Here is a 20,784-nt window from a genome sequence, read left to right as displayed (position 1 = left end):
CGTACAATACAATAATAAACTGCCCACAATGAGCTTTCAGTCTAGGGCGGGGAAGACAGACATCAGTGAAAATTACATTGATCTCGTCCATCTTGCCACCAACCTCTCGCCCACATCCTGCCTCTGGCTTGGCACTCTGTCCCTCTTCATATCTGACAGACGATCATTCTGCACACTTTCAAAGACACATCTCCTCCAAGCCCTTCTTCCTTGACTAAGCCCTCATTTACTTCTCTCCCACTCCCTTCCGAACCTCCCTTGCACTTGAATTTTCACCCCTTTATTCATCCCTCCCTCAGTCCCACAGCTGTCCATATCCATAATTTATTTATGTAAATATCTCTCTCCCCTTCTAGACTGCAAGTTCTTCGTGGGCAAGGAACGTGTCTACCAACTCTGTTATATTGGACTCTCATTGGATCATGTTAAGTACATGATCACAGTAGGTGATCAATAAATAGGATCGATTGATTGATTGAAATAGGGGAGCTGGAACTAGAACCTGAGTTTCCTGCATTCTATCATCAGCAGCAGCAGCAGTGGCATTTGCTGAGCACTTATCATGAACTCAACTAAGTGCTTGGGAGAGTACATAGTCCAGCGCTCTTCTGTCGCTTCCCCTCTTTCCAAACAGCCACCCTGCTTATCCAGGCACATGGAAAATCCCAGCTCGACTTATTCCATTAGCCTCTAGTCTGCTGGTCTCCCTGCCTCCAATCTCTCCCATCTCTGCTGCCCGGATAATTTTTCCAAAACGTGATTCTTTGCATATCTCCACACTTTTCAAAAACCTGCCATCATCATCATCATCAATCGTATTTATTGAGCGCTTACTATGTGCAGAGCACTGTACTAAGCGCTTGGGAAGTACAAATTGGCAACATATAGAGACAGTCCCTACCCAACAGTGGGCTCACAGTTTTATTCAATCCTCTCTGCATCAAGAAGAAACTCCTGGTAATTGGCTTTAAGGCACCCCATCAGTTTCCTCCCTCCTACTTAGCCACCCCCTTTTCCCACTTCACCTCAGCTCACATTCTTGATTTCCCTCAAGTCAATCCATTCACTGTGTCTTGTTCTCCTAGCTCCCACCGCTGACCTCTTGCCCACATAGTCTGCACTCGCTGAAACTCCCTCCTCTTCCCTTCAGACAGAGCTCAGCTCTCTCCACTTTTAAAGCCCTTTTGCAATCACATTTCCTCCAGGAGACCTTTCCCAGCTAATTTCTAATCTCTCCACTTTATAACCCCCAATAACCACATCAGTGCTTTCACACCACCTAAGCACAGAAGCGATAACAATCCCCCAGTAGCACTTATGCACACAGGTCCTCTATACTCTCTTCTTCCTCCTACCTGTAATTTACTTTAATATTTCTCTGCCCACTAGACTGTAAGTTCCTTGAAGTATGGATCCTGACTACTTCTATTTCACTCTCCCAAGGACTTGGCATTCTGCACTATAGACACTGATCCTCTATACTCTCTTGCTTCCTCCTACCTGTAATTTACTTTAATATTTCTCTGCCCACTAGACTGTAAATTCCTTGAGGTATGGATCCTGACTACTTCTATTTCACTCTCCCAAGGACTTGGCATTCTGCACTATAGACACTGATCCTCTATACTCTCTTGCTTCCTCCTACCTGTAATTTACTTTAATATTACTCTGCCCACTAGACTGTAAGTTCCTTGAGGTATGGATCCTGACTACTATTTCTATTTCACTCTCCCAAGGACTTGGCATTCTGCGCTATAGACACTCAGAAAATACCATCGATGGATTCGTTTGTTAATTCATTTAGTTATCACTGGCTGGCTGTTCTCTGAGTACCTGCTCTCAAGGAGTTCACAAAAGAGAGTTTTCACTAGCCACCACATGTCTGCTGTGGGACCTTGGGCGAGTCATTTAACCGCTCTCTGCCTCAATTACCTCTCAAATGGGGATTAACGCTGGGAGCCCCTTGCGGGACAGGGGTTGTGTCCAACCTGATTACCTTGTATCTAAACCAGTGCTTAGAATAGTGCCTGGCACATAGTAAGCGCTGAACAAATATGATTTAAAACAAAATAAAAAGGAAGTCAGATCCAAAGCCCTTGTGAACCGGACACAACTACCCAAGTCATTTTGACCGGTGCCTCCCACACACAAGCAATTTTGACCATTTAACCAAAAGCTGAGGACATTATTTCCAGAGAAGAATGTGCTGTGTAGATCAGTACTTGGTACATAGTAAGCGCTAAACAAATACCATAATTATCATTATTACTATTATTATCTGGCTCTAGTACTGCTTAGCCACATAAGCTATTGTTAAATCATGTACAAATTGCTCTGTCATCAAGGAGTTGATTGAGGCATCCTTCTCTTCTTCAGCACCTCACTCAGTAATATGTTTTGGTGTTAATATCATTGAGAATGCCCTGAAACTGGTCAGTCTTAGAAAATTTTTAAAACAGCTATTAACCACCAAGAAAAATTTTCAAGCTTAATTATCATTACTCCCATCATCGGTCTGATATGAAATGGGTGTGCTCTGACCCTTAGAACATTCATTTTCCCTTGAGGATTCAGGAATTTCATTACAGATAAGACTAGCCCTTCACATAGTTTCCTCTGATTTCTCAAGCTCTGAGCGTTCTGTTTTTTCTGCTTACGTAACTTTTGCCGCAGCTCATTAAGGAAAACAATTAAACAAGTTAATTCCGTGCCTGTAGTTAAGACAGTCCATCCTCAATCCGTAGCCAGCAGATGAATGTCAGGCTTAAGGGAACTTAGAGTGAAATATAGAGTGAGGCAATTCCTTTTATATCTTTAAAAAAAATGATTACAGCCAAGTTGTAGTTGCCAAAAAGCCACCGCCTATTCCATCTGCACTTTATTTTCTTGGCTTTACCTCAGCCACTTGATTTTCTGTATTAGAGAACTATTTGACCATGATGGGCTTTCATAACTGGGCCAGATTTCGGCCTCTCCCTGCCTCCAGCCTCAGTTTCTCCCAGCCGTCTTTGTTTCAGTTCCTGCCTCTTCTGGGGGACCCTGGTCAGAAAGAGGTCCAGCCGAGGCCAAGCTCACACACTCCTTTCCCTTCTTGCTCCCAGCCTTGTCTCTTCCTCCAGGGCCATGTCTACCCTGCCAATGGGAGAGGAATCCTGGACAAGATTGAAGATTAATTAAGATTAACAAGATGAATTGCTGTCCTCGCAGGTGTGGTGGAGTAGAAGCAGCGTGGCCTAGTGGATAGAGTATGGGAGTCAGAAGGATCTGGGTTCTAATCCCGGCTCTGCCACTGGTCTGCTATGCGACCTCGGGCAAATCGCTTCACTTCTCTGGGTCTCAATCAATCAATCAATCAATCAATCGTATTTATTGAGCGCTTACTGTGTGCAGAGCACTGTACTAAGTGCTTGGGAAGAACAAATTGGCAGCATATAGAGACAATCCCTACCCAACAGTGGGCTCACAGTCTAAAAGGGGGAGGCAAAACCAAACATACTAACAAAATAAAATAAATAGAATAGTTATATACAAATAAAATAAATAAATACATAAATACATAAATACATAAATAAGTAAATAAATAAATAAATAGAGTAATAAATATGCACATACATATATACAGGTGCTGTGTGGAAGGGAAGCAGGTAAGATGGGGGGATGGAGAGGGGGACCGGGGGAGAGGAAGGAAGGGGCTCAGTCTGGGAAGGCCTCCTGGAGGAGGTGAGCTCTCATTAGGGCCTTGAAGGGAGGAAGAGAGCTAGCTTGGCAGATGGGCAGAGGGAGGCCATTCCAGGCCCGGGGGATGATGTGGGCCGGGGGTCGATGGCGGGACAGGTGAGAAGGAGGCACCGTGAGGAGATCAGCGGTGGAGGAGCGGAGGGTGCGGGCTGGGCAGTAGAAGGAGAGAAGGGAGGTGAGGTAGAAGGGGGCGAGGTGATGGACAGCCTTGAAGCCCAGGGTGAGGAGTTTCTGTCTGATGCGTAGGTTGATTTGTAGCCCCTGGAGATTTTTGAGGAGGGGAGTAACATGCCCAGAGCGTTTCTGGACAAAGATAATCCGGGCAGCAGCATGAAGTATGGATTGAAGTGGAGAGAGACACGAGGATGGGAGATCAGAGAGAAGGCTGATGCAGTAGTCCAGACGGGATAGGATGAGAGCTTGAACGAGCAGGGTAGCGGTTTGGATGGAGAGGAAAGGGCGGATCTTGGCAATGCTGCGGAGCTGAGACCGGCAGGTTTTGGTGACAGCTCGGTTCCCTAGTCTGTAAAATGGGGGTTGAGAAGCAGTGTGGCTCATTGGAAAGAGCCCGGGTTTTGGAGTCAGAGGTCATGGGTTCAAATCCCGGCTCCGCCAATTAGCTGTGTGACTTTGGGCAAGTCACTTCACTTCTCTGGGCCTCAGTTATGTCATCTGTAAAATGGGGATTAAGACTGTGAGCCCCCCCGGGACAACCTGATCACCTTATAATCTCTCCAGCACTTAGAACAGTGCTTTGCACATAGTAAGCGCTTAATAAATGCTATTATTATTATTATTATTATTATTATTTTATTATTATTATTAACTGTGAGCCCAATCTGGGACAGGGACCTTATCCAACCTGATTACCTTGTGTCTGCCTGAGACGACTTGACACCTGTCCACATGTTTTGTTTTGTTTTGTTGTCTGTCTCCCCCTTCTAGACTGTGAGCCTGTTGTTGGGTAGGGACCGTCTCTATATGTTGCCAGCCTGTACTTCCCAAGCGCTTAGTACAGTGCTCTGCACACACTAAGTGCTCAATAAATACAATTGAATGAATAAATGAATGAATGTCCAACTCAAGAGAAGCAGTGTGGCTCAGTGGAAAGAGCACGGGCTTTGGAGTCAGAGGTCATGGGTTCAAATCCCGACTCCACCACTTGTCAGCTGTGTGACTTTGGGCAAGTCACTTAACCTTTCTATGCCTCAGTTACCTCATCTGTTGAATGAATGAATAAAATGGGGATTGAGTGTATGATCCCCAAGTGGGACAACTTGATTACCTTGTATCTACCCCAGCACTTAGAACAGAGCTTCACACATAGTAAGCACTTAATAAGTGCCATCAGTATTTTTTTATTGTTTTTTTTAATTTCCTTAGATCCACCCCAGCACTAAGAACATGATAAGTGGGATGATAAGGACATGATAAGTGCTCCCCGTGGGACAACATGATCACCTTGTAACTTCCCCAGTGCTTAGAACAGTGCTTTGCACATAGTAAGAGCTTAACAAATGCCATCATTGAAAAGCAGCGTGGCTCAGTAGACAGAGCATGGGATTTGAAGTCAGAGGTCATGGGTTCAAATCTTGGCTCTGCCAATTGTCACTGTGTGACTTTGGACAAGTCACTTAACTTCTCTGGGCCTCAGTTACCTCATCTGTAAAATGGGGATGAAGACTGTGAGCCCCACATGGGACAACCTGATCACCTTGTAACCTCCCCAGCACTTAATAAATGCCATTATTATTATTATATAGTAATTGCTTAACAAATACCATCATTATCATTATTGTTGTAATTACAGTGCAGGAAGGATGAACTAGTGGAAGGAACCAAGGACTGGGAATCAAGAGACCTGGGTTCTAGTCCCAGCTATGCTATATTCCTACTGTGTGACCTCGGGCAAGTCACTTATCTTCTCTGTGTCTCCAACTCTGGACTGTAAACTAAGTATGTGCAGGGAATGTGTTTGCTAACTCTGCCGCAATGTACTCTCCCAAGCGCTTTGTCCAGGGCTCTGGGCATATTGAGTGCTCAATAAATACCATTGATTGATCAATTGATTTCCTTACAATGTATTATTAAACACTTGTTGAGTGTAGAGTAGTGGTAATAGTAATAATGATGGTATTTGTTAAGCGCTTACTATGTGCAAAGCACTGTTCTAAGCACTAGGGAGGTTACAGGGTGATCAGGTTGTCCCACGGGGGGCTCACAGTCTTCATCCCCATTTTACAGATGAGGGAACTGAGGCCCAGAGAAGTTAAATGACTTGCCCAAAGTCATACAGCTGACAATTTGTGGAGCCGGGATTTGAACCCATGACCTCTGACTCCAAAGCTTGGGCTCTTTCCACTGAGCCACATATCTTAACCATCCAAGGCAGGGATTTTCTTTAAAAACAACTCCCAGTGGTTGCGAGTCATTGCATTGTCTCCCTTGGTAGCCTTCATGGTGTTTTATTTCTCTTCTCCTCAGGAAGTCATCATCATCATCATCAATCGTATTTATTGAGCGCTTACTGGGTGCAGAGCACTGTACTAAGCGCTTGGGAAGGACAAGTTGGCAACATATAGACTTTTAGACTGTGAGCCCACTGTTGGGTAGGGACTGTCTCTATATGTTGCCAATTTGTACTTCCCAAGCGTTTAGTACAGTGCTCTGCACACAGTAAGCGCTCAAAAAGTATGATTGATGATGATATAGAGACAGTCCCTACCCAACAGTGGGCTCACAGTCTAAAAGGGGGAGACAGAGAACAAAACCGAACATACTAACAAAATAAAATAAATAGAATAGATATGTACAAGTAAAATAAATAAATAAATAGAGTAATAAATATGTACAGACATATATACATATATACAGGTGCTGTGGGGAAGGGAAGGAGGTAAGATGGGGGGATGGAGAGGAGGACGAGGCAGGGAGGAAGGAGGGGGCTCAGTCTGGGAAGGCCTCCTGGAGGAGGTGAGCTCTCAATAGGGCCTTGAAGGGAGGAAAAGAGCTAGCTTGGCAGGTGGGCAGAGGGATTGGGGGCATTCCAGGCCCGGGGGATGACGTGGGCCGGGGGTCGATGGCGGGATAGGCGAGAACGAGGTACGGTGAGGAGATTAACGGCGGAGGAGTGGAGGGTCCGGGCTGTGACCTCAGCAAAGCTTTGAAGGTGGAGAGTGTGGTGGCCTGGTGTATATGAAGGAAAGGGGAAAGGGGCTGGAGGCGAGGTCGGAGGAGATCGAGCAGAGCGAGGAAACTGGCGCTAGAGGACCAGAGTGTGCAGGCTGGGCTGTAGTAAGCACTAGTAAGCGCTCAATAAAAACCAATGACACATTGATTGATTGGTCACTTTCTGAAAGACATCAATGTGGCCTAATGGAAAGAGCATGGGCCTGGGAGTTGGAGTACCTGAGTCCTAATTCAGGCTCCGTCTCTTTCAATCGTATTTATTGAGCGCTTACTGTGCGCAGAGCACTGTACTGAGCGATTGGGAAGTACAAGTCTGGACGGTCCCGACTCAACAGCGGAGCTCACAGTCTAGAAGGGGGAGACAGACAACAAACCAAAACATTTAAGCCAAATAAATAAAAAATAAATAGAATATGTACAAGTAAAATAGAGTAATAAATATGTACAAACATATATACATATATACAAGTAAAATAAATAAATAAATAAATAGGAGACTCCTGCCTGCTGTGTGGCCTTGGACAAGTCACTTAACTTCTAGTGCCTCCATGTTCCTCATCCGCCAATTAGGGATTCAATACCTGCTCTCCCTCCTCTTTAAACTGGGAACCTGGGAGTCAGAGGACCTGGGTGCTAATCCAAGCTCTGTCTCCTATCTGCTGTGTGACCTTGGGCAAGTCGCTTAACTTCTATTGCCTCAGTTTCTCCATCTGTCAGAAAGGGATTCAATACCTGCTCTCCCTCCCCCTTAAACTGTGAGCTCCATGTGGGACAGGGACTGTCTATGACCTATTGTATTTATCCCAGTGCTTGGCACATAGTAAGTGCTTAACAAATACCAGAATTATTATGATTCTGTATAGTACAAGGATGTCCTGTGCCGTATTATGGATGGGATATAAAAATCAGCCCCTCTCAGGGTCGCACCTTGAGAGTTTCCAGTACACTACCAGTTGCCACTACAGCAGGGAGAGTCAAGCAGAGGCATATCAATCAATCAATCAATCAATCAATCGTATTTATTGAGCACTTACTGTGTGCAGTAAGCTCTTAGGAAGTACAAGCTGGCAACATATAGAGACGGTCCCTACCCAACAGCAGGCTAACAGTCTAGAAGGGGGAGACAGAGAACAAAACCAAACATATTAACAAAATAAAATAAATAGAATAGATATGTACAAGTAAAATAAATAGAGTAATAAATATGTACAAACATATATACATATATACAGGTGCTATGGGGAAGGGAAGGAGGTAAGATGTGGGGGATGGAGAGGGGGATGAGGGCAGTGGCTAGTAAGTGGAAGGCAATTTGCTACAAGTCAAAACTCCCCTGTGCTGGGCGGCAGCGGAATGGGAGAGAGTCGAGGGTGGAGACTCAAGTTTACTGTGTGGAAGGAGGCAATGGTGAACTATTTCTGTATTTTTATCAAAAAAACTATGAATATGCTACCAGAACAATTGCAGATGGAAGTGGGGCTTCCTGGAAGGGATGTGGTCAGCAACACATAGAGACGGTCCCTACCCAACAGCGGGCTCACAGTCATATATGTTTGTACGTATTTATTACTCTATTTATTTATTTATTTTGCTTGTACATATTTATTCTATTTATTTTATCTTGTTAATATATGCTTGTACATATTTATTCTATTTATTTTATCTTGCTAATATGTTTTGTTTTGTTGTCTGACTCCCCCTTCTATACTGTAAGCCCGCTGTTGGGTTGGGACCGTCTCTATATGTTGCCAACTTGGACTTCCCAAGCGCTTAGTACAGTGCTCTGCACACAGTAAGCGCTCAATAAATATGATTGAATGAATGAATGAATGTGTCTATGGCATTGCTAGGGGTCGGACACGACTCAACAGCACAACAATAAAAATTAATGTCTTGATCTCTTCATTGCCCATTTTAACATCCTAGTGCCTTTGACTAGATCACTGCTCCGTGAAAACAATCATGAAGGATTCAAAGGGCCCAGAGAGATAATAATAATAATGATGACAGCATTTATTAAGCGCTTACTATGTGCAAAGCACTGTTCTAAGCGCCGAGCACTGTTCTAAGATAGGAAATAGACCCCTAGTAGGGGAGGCAGGCTCCAATGGAAGTTCATTCATTCATTCATTCAATCGTATTTATTGAGCGCTTACTGTGTGCAGAGCACTGTACTAAGCGCTTGGGAAGTACAAGTTGCCAACAGATAGAGACGGTCCCTACCCAACAGTGGGCTCACAGTCTAGAAGGGGGAGACAGACAGCAAAACAAAACATATTAACAAAATACAATAAATAGAATAGTAAATACGTACAAGTAAAACAAATAAATGAATAAGTAAATAAATAAATACATAGATAAATACAGCTCCGTAAAGGAAAGGCGTACCTCAGTGTCGTCTATCTCATCACTCAGGCCCTGCCTCTGGCCCCAAATGCCCTCCCTCCTCAAGTCCAACAGACCATGATTTCTCTCCCGCCTTCAAGGTCAGAAAAAAAAAGAAATCACACCTCTTCCAAGAAGCCTCCCCTGATTAAGATTGAGAAGCTGATTGAGAAGCAGCGTGGCTCAATGGTAAGAGCCCGGGCTTTGGAGTCAGAGGTCATGGGTTCGAATCCCGACTCCGCCGCATGTCTGCTGTGTGTCCTTGGGCAAGTCACTTAACTTCTCTGGGCCTCAGTTACCTCATCTGTAAAATGGGGATGAAGACTGTGAGCCCCACGTGGGACACCTTGATCACCTTGTATCCCCCCCAGCGCTTAGAACAGTGCTTTGCACATAGTAGGCGCTTAACAAATACCGTCATTATCATCATCATCATCAAGTCCTCATTTCAATCAATCAATCAATTGTATTTATTGAGCACTTATTGTGTGCAGAGCACTGTACTAATCAATCAATCAATCAATCGTATTTATTGAGCGCTTACTGTGGGCACAGTAAGTTCTGTTCAGGACCACTCCTGGAAGACTACCCGGTTTGCCTGGACAAAGGTTATCAATCAATCATATTTATTGAGCGCTTACTGAGTACAGAGCACTGTATGAGGCAGAGCACGGGCCTCAGAGTCAGAAGGACCGGGGTTCTAATCCTGACCGTGCCACTTGTTCATTTCTCTGTGCCTCAGTTCCCTCATCTATAAATGGGGATTAAGACTGTGTGCCCTATGTGAGACAGGGACTTTGTTCAACCAGATTATCTTATATCTACTCCAGCTCTTAGCGCAGTACCGAGCTTAGGTAATACCACAATTATTATTATTATTATTATTATTATTATTATTATTACTATATAAGAAAGTTAGTAGACATGTTCCCTGCCTACAGTGAGCCTAAAGATAAGTAAGAGGGGAGACAAGTCAAGTCAGGGCTTCCCCACAATTCTGCCTCTGATTTTTTATTTTATATTCCGGGCTCCTTGCTGAGAGCACCAGGTTGCTCCAATTTGCTCCCCCTTTACAGATCAGAATAATAGTAACGATGGTAGTATCTGTTAAGTGCTTAATATGTGCCCAGCACTGTACTAACCGGTGGGGTTAGATACAAGACGCTCAGGTCAGACACAGTCCCTCTCCCACATGGGGCTCACAGTCGAAGTAGCAGGGAGAACGGGGATTGCGTCTCCATTTTACAGATGAGGAAACCGAGGTCCGGAGAAGTGGTGACTTGCCCAAGGTCTTACAGCAGGCAATTGGCCGAACGGGGATTAGAACCCAGATCCTGAGAAGCAGTGTGGCTCGGTAGAAAGAGCCCGGGCTTTGGAGTCAGAGGTCATGGGTTCAAATCCTGGCTCCGCCACTTGTCAGCTGTGTGACTTTGGGCAAGTCAGCAGCGTGGCTCAGTGGAAAGAGCGCGGGCTTGGGAGGCAGAGGTCGTGGGTTCGAATCCCACCTCCCCCACATGTCTGCTGTGTGACCTTGGGCAAGTCACTTCACTTCTCTGTGCCTCAGTTCCCTCATCTGTAAAACGGGGATTAAGACTGTGAGCCCCACATGGAACAACCTCATCTCTTTGTGTTCCCCCCAGTGCTTAGAGCAGTGCTTTGCACATAGTAAGCACTTAACAAATACCAACATTATTCCAGCGCTTAGAACGGTGCTCTGCCCATAGTAAGCGCTTAATAAATGCCATTATTATTATTATTATAAGTCACTTCACTTCTCTGGGCCTCATTGACCTCATCTGTAAAATGGGGATTAAGACTGTGAGCCCCCCGTGGGACAGCCTGATCACCTTGTAAACTCCCCAGCGCTTAGAACAGTGCTTTGCACATATTAAGTGCTTAATAAATGCCTTCATTATTATTATTATTATTATTATCCTCTCACACTGAGGCCCGGGCTCTTTCGGGGGAATAAAGAATCACCGCAGAGTTTGTCTCCCTTTGTTTGAAGTCTATGATATTAGTCAGCTATTAAGTGTAATTGTTATTAATTTGTAATGTTTTCAGCAGATGCTCTTATCATTATCATCTGGCGGCATGCTGAGGTTATTTGAAAGGGGAAAAAAAAGGGCTGGGTCCCTAAATTCTCCCCTGGCTCCTAAATTTTTGGCAAGACTGTAGAAAAACATGCTAAATGCTTAGCACTGCACTTGGACTTCTAGGCTGTTCAAAATGTTTGGGGGCCCTGCATTGGATTTGGAAACTAGGGTGACAAATAGGACATTTTCCATGAAGATGTGGGGCTTTATATGGTTTTGGAAAATTATTTGTCAGTAGTTAGGTTATTTCTCAATACAATAACAATTCCTTCACCAAATCCCAAAATTCAGGCTTGTTATCCATGTAGCTTTTCTCCAGTTTTCATATCCCAAAGGAGCAGTAAGTGCTTAGTATCATCATCATCATCATCAATCGTATTTATTGAGCGCTTACTGTGTGCAGAGCGCTGTACTAAGCGCTTGGGAAGTACAAATTGGCAACATATCATCATCATCGCCAATCGTATTTATTGAGCGCTTACTATGTGCAGAGCGCTGTACTAAGCGCTTGGGACATACAAATTGGCAACATATAGAGACAGTCCCTACCCAACAGTGGGCTCACAGTCTAAAAGGGGGAGACAGAGAACAAAACCAAACATACTAACAAAATAAAATAAATAGAATAGATATGTACAAATAAAATAAATAAATAAATAGAGAAATAAATATGTACAAACATATATACATATATATAGGTGCTGTGGGGAAGGGAAGGAGGTAAGATGGAGGGGATGGAGAGGGGAACGAGGGGGAAAGGAAGGAAGGGGCTCAGTCTGGGAAGGCCTCCTGGAGGATACGATTGAATGAATGAGTGAAAGATATCATGCAGCTGGGGTCAGATTTTATCAATCAATCAATCAATCAATCAATCGTATTTATTGAGTGCTTACTGTGTGCAGAGCACTGGACTAAGCACTTGGGAAGTACAAGTTGGTAACATGTAGAGACAGTCCCTACCCAACAGTGGGCTCACAGTCTAAAAAATTTTAAAGATTTTAAATTTCTTTTCTAATTGATCCATCGATATTATGTGCCAAGCACTTAGTACCGTGCTCTGCACACAGTAAGCGCTCAATAAATATGCTTGAATGAATGAATGAATTTGCAATGTGCGGAGCCCTGTATTAAGAGCTGAGAAGGCTAAGTGAACATGTGCAAAGCACTATTCTAAGCGCTGGGAGGATACAAGGTGATCGGGTTGCCCCACGTGGGGCTCACAATCTTAATTCCCATTTTACAGAAGAGGTAACTAAGGCACAGAGAAGTTAAGTGGCCTGCCCAAAGTCACACAGCCGATACATGGCGGAGCCAGGATTAGAACCCAAGCCCGGGCTCTTTCCCCTGAGAGATGACCTTTGGTCTCCACTGCTCCATGCAGGCTCAAATCATTGCAATCCAAGACAGAACTCCTCCTCATTCAGTCATATTTATTGAGCGCTTACTGTGTGCAGAGCACTGTACTAAGCGCCTCATTCCACTTAAAAAGCAGCATAGCCTAGTGGAGATAGCATTCATTCATTCAATCGTATTTATTGAGCGCTTACAGTGTGCAGAGCACTGTACTAAGCGCTTGAGAAGTACAAGTTGGCAACATATAGAGACAGTCCCTACCCGACAGCGGGCCTGTCTGCACAGCACTCTACTAGGAGCTTGGGAAAAAACAATACAATAGAGTTGGTAGACCTGTTCCCTGCCTACAAGAAGCTTACAATTCATTTTATGATTCTTTGTGAAAGTTCATTAATAAAAAGCGGTTTGACTTTTATAAAACACGTTTCATTTAACCAGCCAAGAGACTGGACTTTTCTAACAAAAATATCAGCTTATAGTGCTCTGCACACAGGGCTAGGAGTCCGGAAGAGCTGGGTGCTAATCCCAACTCTGCCACGGGTCTTTTGTGTGGATTTGAGTCAGAGGTCATGGGTTCAAATCCCGGCTCCGCACATTGTCAGCTGTGTGACGTTGGGCAATCCACTTCACTTCTCTGGGCCTCAGTTACCTCATCTGTAAAATGGGGATGAAGACTGTGAGCCCCCCCATGGGACAACCTGATCACCTTGTAACCTCCCCAGTGCTTAGAACAGTGCTTTGCACATAGTAAGCGCTTCAAAAATGCCATTAAAATAAAAAAGCTACTTAACTTTTCTGTGCCTCAGTTACCTCATCTGTAAAACGGGAATTAAGACTGTGAGCCCCACATGGGACAAGGACTGTGTTCAACCCAATTTGCTGGTATCCACCCCAGCACTCAGAACAGTGTCCTGCACATAGTAAGCGCTTAACAAACACCATCATCACCACCATCATCATCAAGTGTCCAGAGGTCCCAGATTCAGGTGCATAGACAACCAGAAGGGAGACTGAGTCAGGAAAAAGAGGGCTTCATCGGGAAAGGCTGATTTTCATTCAGTCATATTTATTGAGCACTTACTTTGTGCAGACAACTGTACTAAGCGCTTGGGAAGGACAAGTCGGCAACATATAGAGACGGTCCCTACCCAACAACGGGCTCACAGTCTAGAAGGGGGAGACAGACGACGAAACAAAACATGTAGACAGGTGTCAAAACCGTCAGAATAAATAGAATTATAGCTATATCATCATCAATCGTATTTATTGAGCGCTTATTGTGTGCAGAGCACTGTATTAAGCGCTTGGGAAGTACAAGTTGGTAACATATAGAGATGGTCCCTACCCAACAACTGGCTCACAGTCTAGAGGGAGGAGACAGACGACAAAACAAAACATGTAGACATGTGTCAAAACCGTCAGAATAAATAGAATTATAGCTATATGCACATCATTAACAAGGCTTAACAAACACTGCAATTATTATTATTGTTATGACACATATTCCTTACCCTCAAAGAGCTGTCAATCAATGGACAAAAATACTTTCTGGATACTAAAAGCCAGAGGTAGGACAAGTACATAGAGCAGGAAGGAGTGCAAACACACTGGGGTGAAACACCTGAACGCATAATTGGATGTAGAGTTAAGTATATAAATAATATATATAAATATATATAGATAAAAAACACATATTATAACAATAATGACATTTGTTGAGTGCTTACTATGTGCCAAACACTGGGGTAGATACAAGGTAATCAGGTTGTTCCACATGGGGCTCACAGCCTTTATCCCCATTTTACAGATTAGGTAACTGAGGCACAGAGATGTGAAGTGACTTACCCAGGGTCACACAGCAGACAAGTGGCGGAGACGGGATTAGAACCCATGACCTTCCAACTTCCAGGCCCGGGCTCTCTCCACTAGGCCACGCACATATAAGAAGCAGCGTGGCGCAGTGGAAAAAGCCCGGGCTTTGGAGTCAGAGGTCATGGGTTCAAATCCCGTCTCTGACAATTGTCAGCTGTGTGACTTTGGGCAAGTCACTTCATTTCTCCGTGCCTCAGTTACCTCATCTGGAAAATGGGGATTAAAATAGTGAGCCCCTTGTGGGACAACCTGATCACCTTGTAACCTCTCCAGCGCTTAGAACAGTGCTTTGCACATAGTAAGCGCTTAATAAATGCCATCGTTATTATATGTACTCAAATGGAGAGGATTAAAGTCCACAAGTGTTAAATGTGGATTTTGGTCTGGCATTACTCTCCCCCTTCTAGACTGTGAGCCCACTGTTGGGTAGGGACCGTCTCTGTATGTTGCTTGTACTTCCCAAGCGCTCAGTCCAGTGCTCTGCACACAGTAAGCGCTCAATAAATACGATTGAATGAATGAATGAATTACTGAGGTGCTGTGAGTCTAGTCAGTCAATCAATGAATGATATTTATTAACCGCTTAATATGAGCAGAGTACTGTGCTAAAGGTTTGGGAGAGTATGACGGTGGAGTTATAATAATGATATCTGTTAAGGGCATACTGAATGCCAAGGACTGTATTAAGTGGTAACTCCTCTGTGCCTCAGTTACCTCATCTGTAAAATGGGGATAAAGACCGTGAGCCCCTTGTGGGACAACCTGATCACCTTGTAAACTCCTCAGCGCTTAGAACAGTGCTTTGCGCATAGTGAGCGCTTAATAAATGCCATTATTATTATAATCAAGTCGGACATAGTCCCTATCAATCTAGCACGTCTTCTCCAAAAGGCTTTCTGCCATCAGACCTTCATTTCCTCTTCTCCCACCCCCTTCTGTTATTTTGTACTCTCCCAAGTGCTTAGTACAGTGCTCTGCACCAACTGTTCTATAAATATGATTGACTGATACCACATGGTATCTTCTAGACTGTGAGCCCGCTGTTGGGTAGGGACCGTCTCTATATGTTACCAACTTTTACCTCCCAAGCGCTTAGTACAGTGCTCTGCACACAGTAAGCGCTCAATAAATACGATCGAATGAATGAACATGGGACTCACATTCAGAGAAGGACAGAGAACAGGTATTGAATCCCCATTTTACCAATGAGGAAATTGAAGTTACCTGAGAAGTTAAGTGACTCTCCCAAGGTCACACAGCAAGCAAGAGGCGAGCCAAGAGCCCGGGCTTTGGAGTCAGAGGTCATGGGTTCAAATCCCGGCTCCGCCGATTGTCAGCTGTGTGACTTTGAGCAAGTCACTTAACTTCTCTGGGCCTCAGTTATCTCATCTGTAAAATGGGGATTAAGACTGTGAGCCCCCCGTGGGACAACCTGATCACCTTGTAACCTCCCCAGCACTTAGAACATATTATTATTATTATTATTATTATTATTATTATTATTATTATTATTATTATTATTATTATTGTTGTTGTTGTTGTTGTTGTTGTTATTATTATTATCCCCTGACTCCTAGGCCTGAATTTTTTCCATTAGGCTACGCTGCTTGTTCCAAAGCATAGGTAGACATGAGTCCTGCCCTCAAAGACTTTACAGTCTATCAGGGGAGGCAGACATTAAAATAAATTACAGGTAAGGGAAGCAATAGAGTTTAAGGTCACGTATATACGTTCTGCTTGAACTGGGGATAGGAGACAGGATAGTCAAGACTGAGGTAGATTAGGAGGTGAGCTGCAGAATTTATTACTCTATTTATTTATTTATTTATTTTACATGTACATATCTATTCTATTTATTTTATTTTGTTAGTATGTTTGGTTTTGTTCTCTGTCTCCCCCTTTTAGACTGTGAGCCCACTGTTGGGTAGGGACTGTCTCTATATGTTGCCAATTGTACTTCCCAAGCGCTTAGTCCAGTGCTCTGCACACAGTAAGCGCTCAATAAATGCGATTGATTGATTGATTGAATCAGTTGATGGTATTTATTGAGAACACTGTACTAAGCGCTTGGCAGAGCACAACAGAGTTAGTAGACACATTCCCTGCCCACAGTGAGCCTACAGTCTAGAGGAAGAGTGCAGGCTGGGGAATAATAATAATAATTATGGTACTTGTTAAGCACTTACTATGTGCCAAGCACTGCTTTAAGCACTGGGGTGGATACAAGGTTATCAGGTTGTCCTAGGTGGGGTCACACTTTTAATCCCCATTTTACAGATGAGGTAGCTGAGGCACAGAGAAGTTCATCTCTAATCTCCGCTAATCTCCTCACCGTTAGGCCTCGTTCTCGCCTGTCCCGCCATCAACCCCCGGCCCACGTCATCCCCCGGGCCTGGAATGCCCTCCCTCTGCCCATCCGCCAAGCTAGCTCTCTTCCTCCCTTCAAGGCCCTGCTGAGAGCTCACCTCCTCCAGGAGGCCTTCCCAGACTGAGCCCCTTCCTTCCTCTCCTCCTCCTCCCCCCTCCATCCCCCCATCTTACCTCCTTCCCTTCCCCACAGCACCTGTATATATGTATATATGTGTGTACATATTTATTACTCTATTTATTTATTTATTTATTTATTTATTTATTTATTTATTTATTTATTTATTTGTCTTACTTGTACCCATCTATTCTATTTATTTCATTTTGTTAGTATATTTTGTTTTGTTCTCTGTCTCCCTCTTCTAGACTGTGAGCCCACTGTTGGGTAGGGACCGTCTCTATATGTTGCCAACTTGTACTTCCCAAGCGCTTAGTACAGTGCTCTGCACACAGTAAGCGCTCAATAAATACGATTGATTGATTGATTAAGTGACTTGCCCAAGATCACAGAGCAGACAAGTGGCGGAGCTGGGATTAGAACCCTCGTCCTCTGACTCTCAAGCCCCGGCTCCTTCTACTAAGCCACGCTGCTTCTTAGCAAGCGAAAAGAGTCCAGAGCCCTGGTGAAAAACCCTAAAGCTAATAGTGAGGATTTTCTGTTTCAGGATTTTGAGAAATGGCGAGATAATGTGTTCAATTACACTGCAGCATGGAGTGTAGACTGAGTCAGGGAAAGGCTGGAGCCACTAGACTGTAAGCTCCTTGACAGCAAGGATCATGTCCATAAATTGCATTGTGTTAGAGAAGCAGCGTGGCTCAGTGGAAAGAGCCCGGGCTTTGGAGTCACAGGTCGTGGGTTCAAATTCTGCCTCCGCCAGTTGTCAGCCGGGTGACTGTGGGCAAGTCACTTCACTTCTCTGGGCCTCAGTTCCCTCATCTGGAAAATGGGGATGAAGACTGTGAGCCCCCCGGGGGACAACCTGATCTCCTTGTAATCTCCCCAGCACTTAGAACAGTGCTTTGCACCTAGTAAGCGCTTAACAAATCCCATCATCATTATTATTATTATTGTACTCTCCCAAGTCCTTAGCACAGTGCTCTGCAAACAGTAAGTGCTCAATAAATCCCCTCAAAGCCCTACTGAGATCTCACCTCCTCCAGGAGGCCTTCCCAGACTGAGCCCCCTGTTTCCTCTCCTCCTTCCCATCGCCCCCCGCCCTACTTCCTTCCCCTCCCTGCAGCAGTTGTATATATTTGTACATATTTGCTACTCTATTTGTTTTATTAATGACGTGCATAGAGCCATAATTCTATTTATTCTGATGGTTTTGACACCCGTCTACATGTTTTGTTTTGTTGTCTGTCTCCCCCTTCTAGACTGTGAGCCTGCTGTTGGGTAGGGACCGTCTCTATATGTTGCCGACTTGTACTTCCCAAGCGCTCAGTCCAGTGCTCTGCACACAGTAAGCGCTCAATAAATACGATTGAATGAATGAATGCCATGGATTGATTGACTGACAGGAGACCAGAGGGGAGGCTGATTCAGTCATCTAACAATGATATGGACTAAGAAGATAAGTATTTGAAGTGGCGGGGAAGGAAGGGGTCCAAGAGATAGTGCTTGGTACATAGTAAGTGCTTAACAAGTACCACAAATTATTATACTGTTCTGGAGGAACTGACAACATTTATTAATGATGGCATTCATTAAGCACTTAGTATGTTCAAAGCATTCATTCATTCATTCAATCGTATTTATTGAGCGATTATTGTGTGCAGAGCACTGTACTAAGCACTGGAAGTACAAGTTGGCAACATATAGAGAAGGTCCCTACCCAACAGCGGGCTCACACTGTTCAAAGCGCTGGGGAGGTTACAAAGTGATCAGGTTGTCCCAAGGGGGGGCTCACAGTCTTAATCCCCATTTTACAGATGAGGTAACTGAGGCCCAGAGAAGTGAAGTGACTTGCCCAAAGTCACACAGCTGACAATTGGGGAGCCGGGATTTGAACCCATGACCTCTGTCTCCGAAACCCATGCTCTTTCCACTGAGCCACACTCCTTCTCACTGCTATTAGTTATAACCTAGGTTGTGGTAGACTGTGAGCTCACTGTTGGGTAGGGACTGTCTCTATATGTTGCCAACTTGTACTTCCCAAGCGCTTAGTACAGTGCTCTGCACACAGTAAGCGCTCAATAAATACAATTGATGATGATGATGATGATGGTACTAATTGACACGACTGAAGCCACTTGCACACACAACTATGGCCCACTTTTCTAAGCCAACTTTGAATATAACTTATTAACAATATTGTTATCATTATGGTTATTCCGCTGACCATTTACCCCAGACAGGTCTTATTTTCTTTTTCCTTTCTGGGGTAAAAGAAAAGCAATTAAATATCAAATAATCCCTGGTCCCTTGTGCTTTCCCGGTGACGTTTCAATCAATCAATCAATCAATCAATCGTATTTATTGAGCGCTTACTATGTGCAGAGCACTGTACTAAGCGCTTGGGAAGTACAAATTGGCAACACATAGAGACAGTCCCTACCCAACAGTGGGCTCACAGTCTAAAAGGGGGAGACAGAGAACAGAACCAAACATACCAACAAAATAAAATGAATAGGATAGAAATGTACAAGTAAAATAAATAAATAAATAGAGTAATAAATAGAGTAATAAATAAATAGAGTGATATAAAGAAATAGAGTAATAATGGTGTGTTTCAGAAAACACACCACAATCTTTCTTCCTACGGTGTACCGTTCCCACTGTTGGGCAGGGACTGTCTCTTTACGTTGCCAACTTGGACTTCCCAAGCGCTTCGTACAGTGCTCTGCACACAGTAAGCGCTCAATAAATACGATTGATGATGATGACGATTCAAGGAGTCATTAAATAAGAACAAATAACTCTAGAAAGATACAATTGCATGTAGACCCTTCCTTGAAGGAGGACAGAGATGCGACCGGAGCAAACGATACCCTCCTTATATCCAGAGCAACTGCTCTTTTGCCTCTCTCTGGTTCAAGCTGATAAGGCTAGGGAAGGGGTCCTTTTTTCTTTTGCTCACTGGCAGTGGCGTATTACTGTCATTAATAAACTGAAGGGCAGCCCCGACCTCTGCTGAAAGGGGAAAGTTGGAAGGCTCAAAGATTTCCTTCAACAGAACAGCTTCATTTGACTCTGGCGGCTTAAAGACTCCTCTCTGACCAAAGAGGAAGCTCCATGGAAAACGTCTACCATCCTGTGGCAGTTTTGAATACTGCCTTCCCCTCCAAGATTTTCAATACTACAGGGGAATTGGGGCCTGCAATCCTGCTGGATTACATATCTATTCTATTTATTTTATTTTGTTAGTTTTGTTCTCTGTCTCCCCCTTTTAGACTGTGAGCCCACTGTTGGGTAGGGACTGTCTCTATATGTTGCCAATTTGTACTTCCCAAGCGCTTAGTCCAGTGCTCTGCACACAGTAAGCGCTCAATAAATACGACTGATGATGATGATGATGATGGTTTCAAACCCTGGCTCCGCAAATTGTCAGCTGTGTGACTTTGGGCAAATCACTTAACTTCTCTGTGCCTCAGTTCCCTCATCTGTAAAATGGGAACTAAGACTGTGAGTGGACAACCTGATCCCCTTGTAACCTCCCCAGCGCTTAGAACAGCGCTTTGCACATAGTAAGCGCTTAATAAATGCCATTATTATGATCATTCTGTTTTGGACATGCTAAATTTGGGGTGTTGGCAGGGTATCCAAGTAGAGATGGTCTCAAAG

This window comes from Tachyglossus aculeatus, chromosome 21 (assembly GCF_015852505.1).
Source record: "Tachyglossus aculeatus isolate mTacAcu1 chromosome 21, mTacAcu1.pri, whole genome shotgun sequence".
Taxonomy (NCBI): domain Eukaryota; kingdom Metazoa; phylum Chordata; class Mammalia; order Monotremata; family Tachyglossidae; genus Tachyglossus; species Tachyglossus aculeatus.
This window is presented reverse-complemented; position numbering follows the sequence as displayed.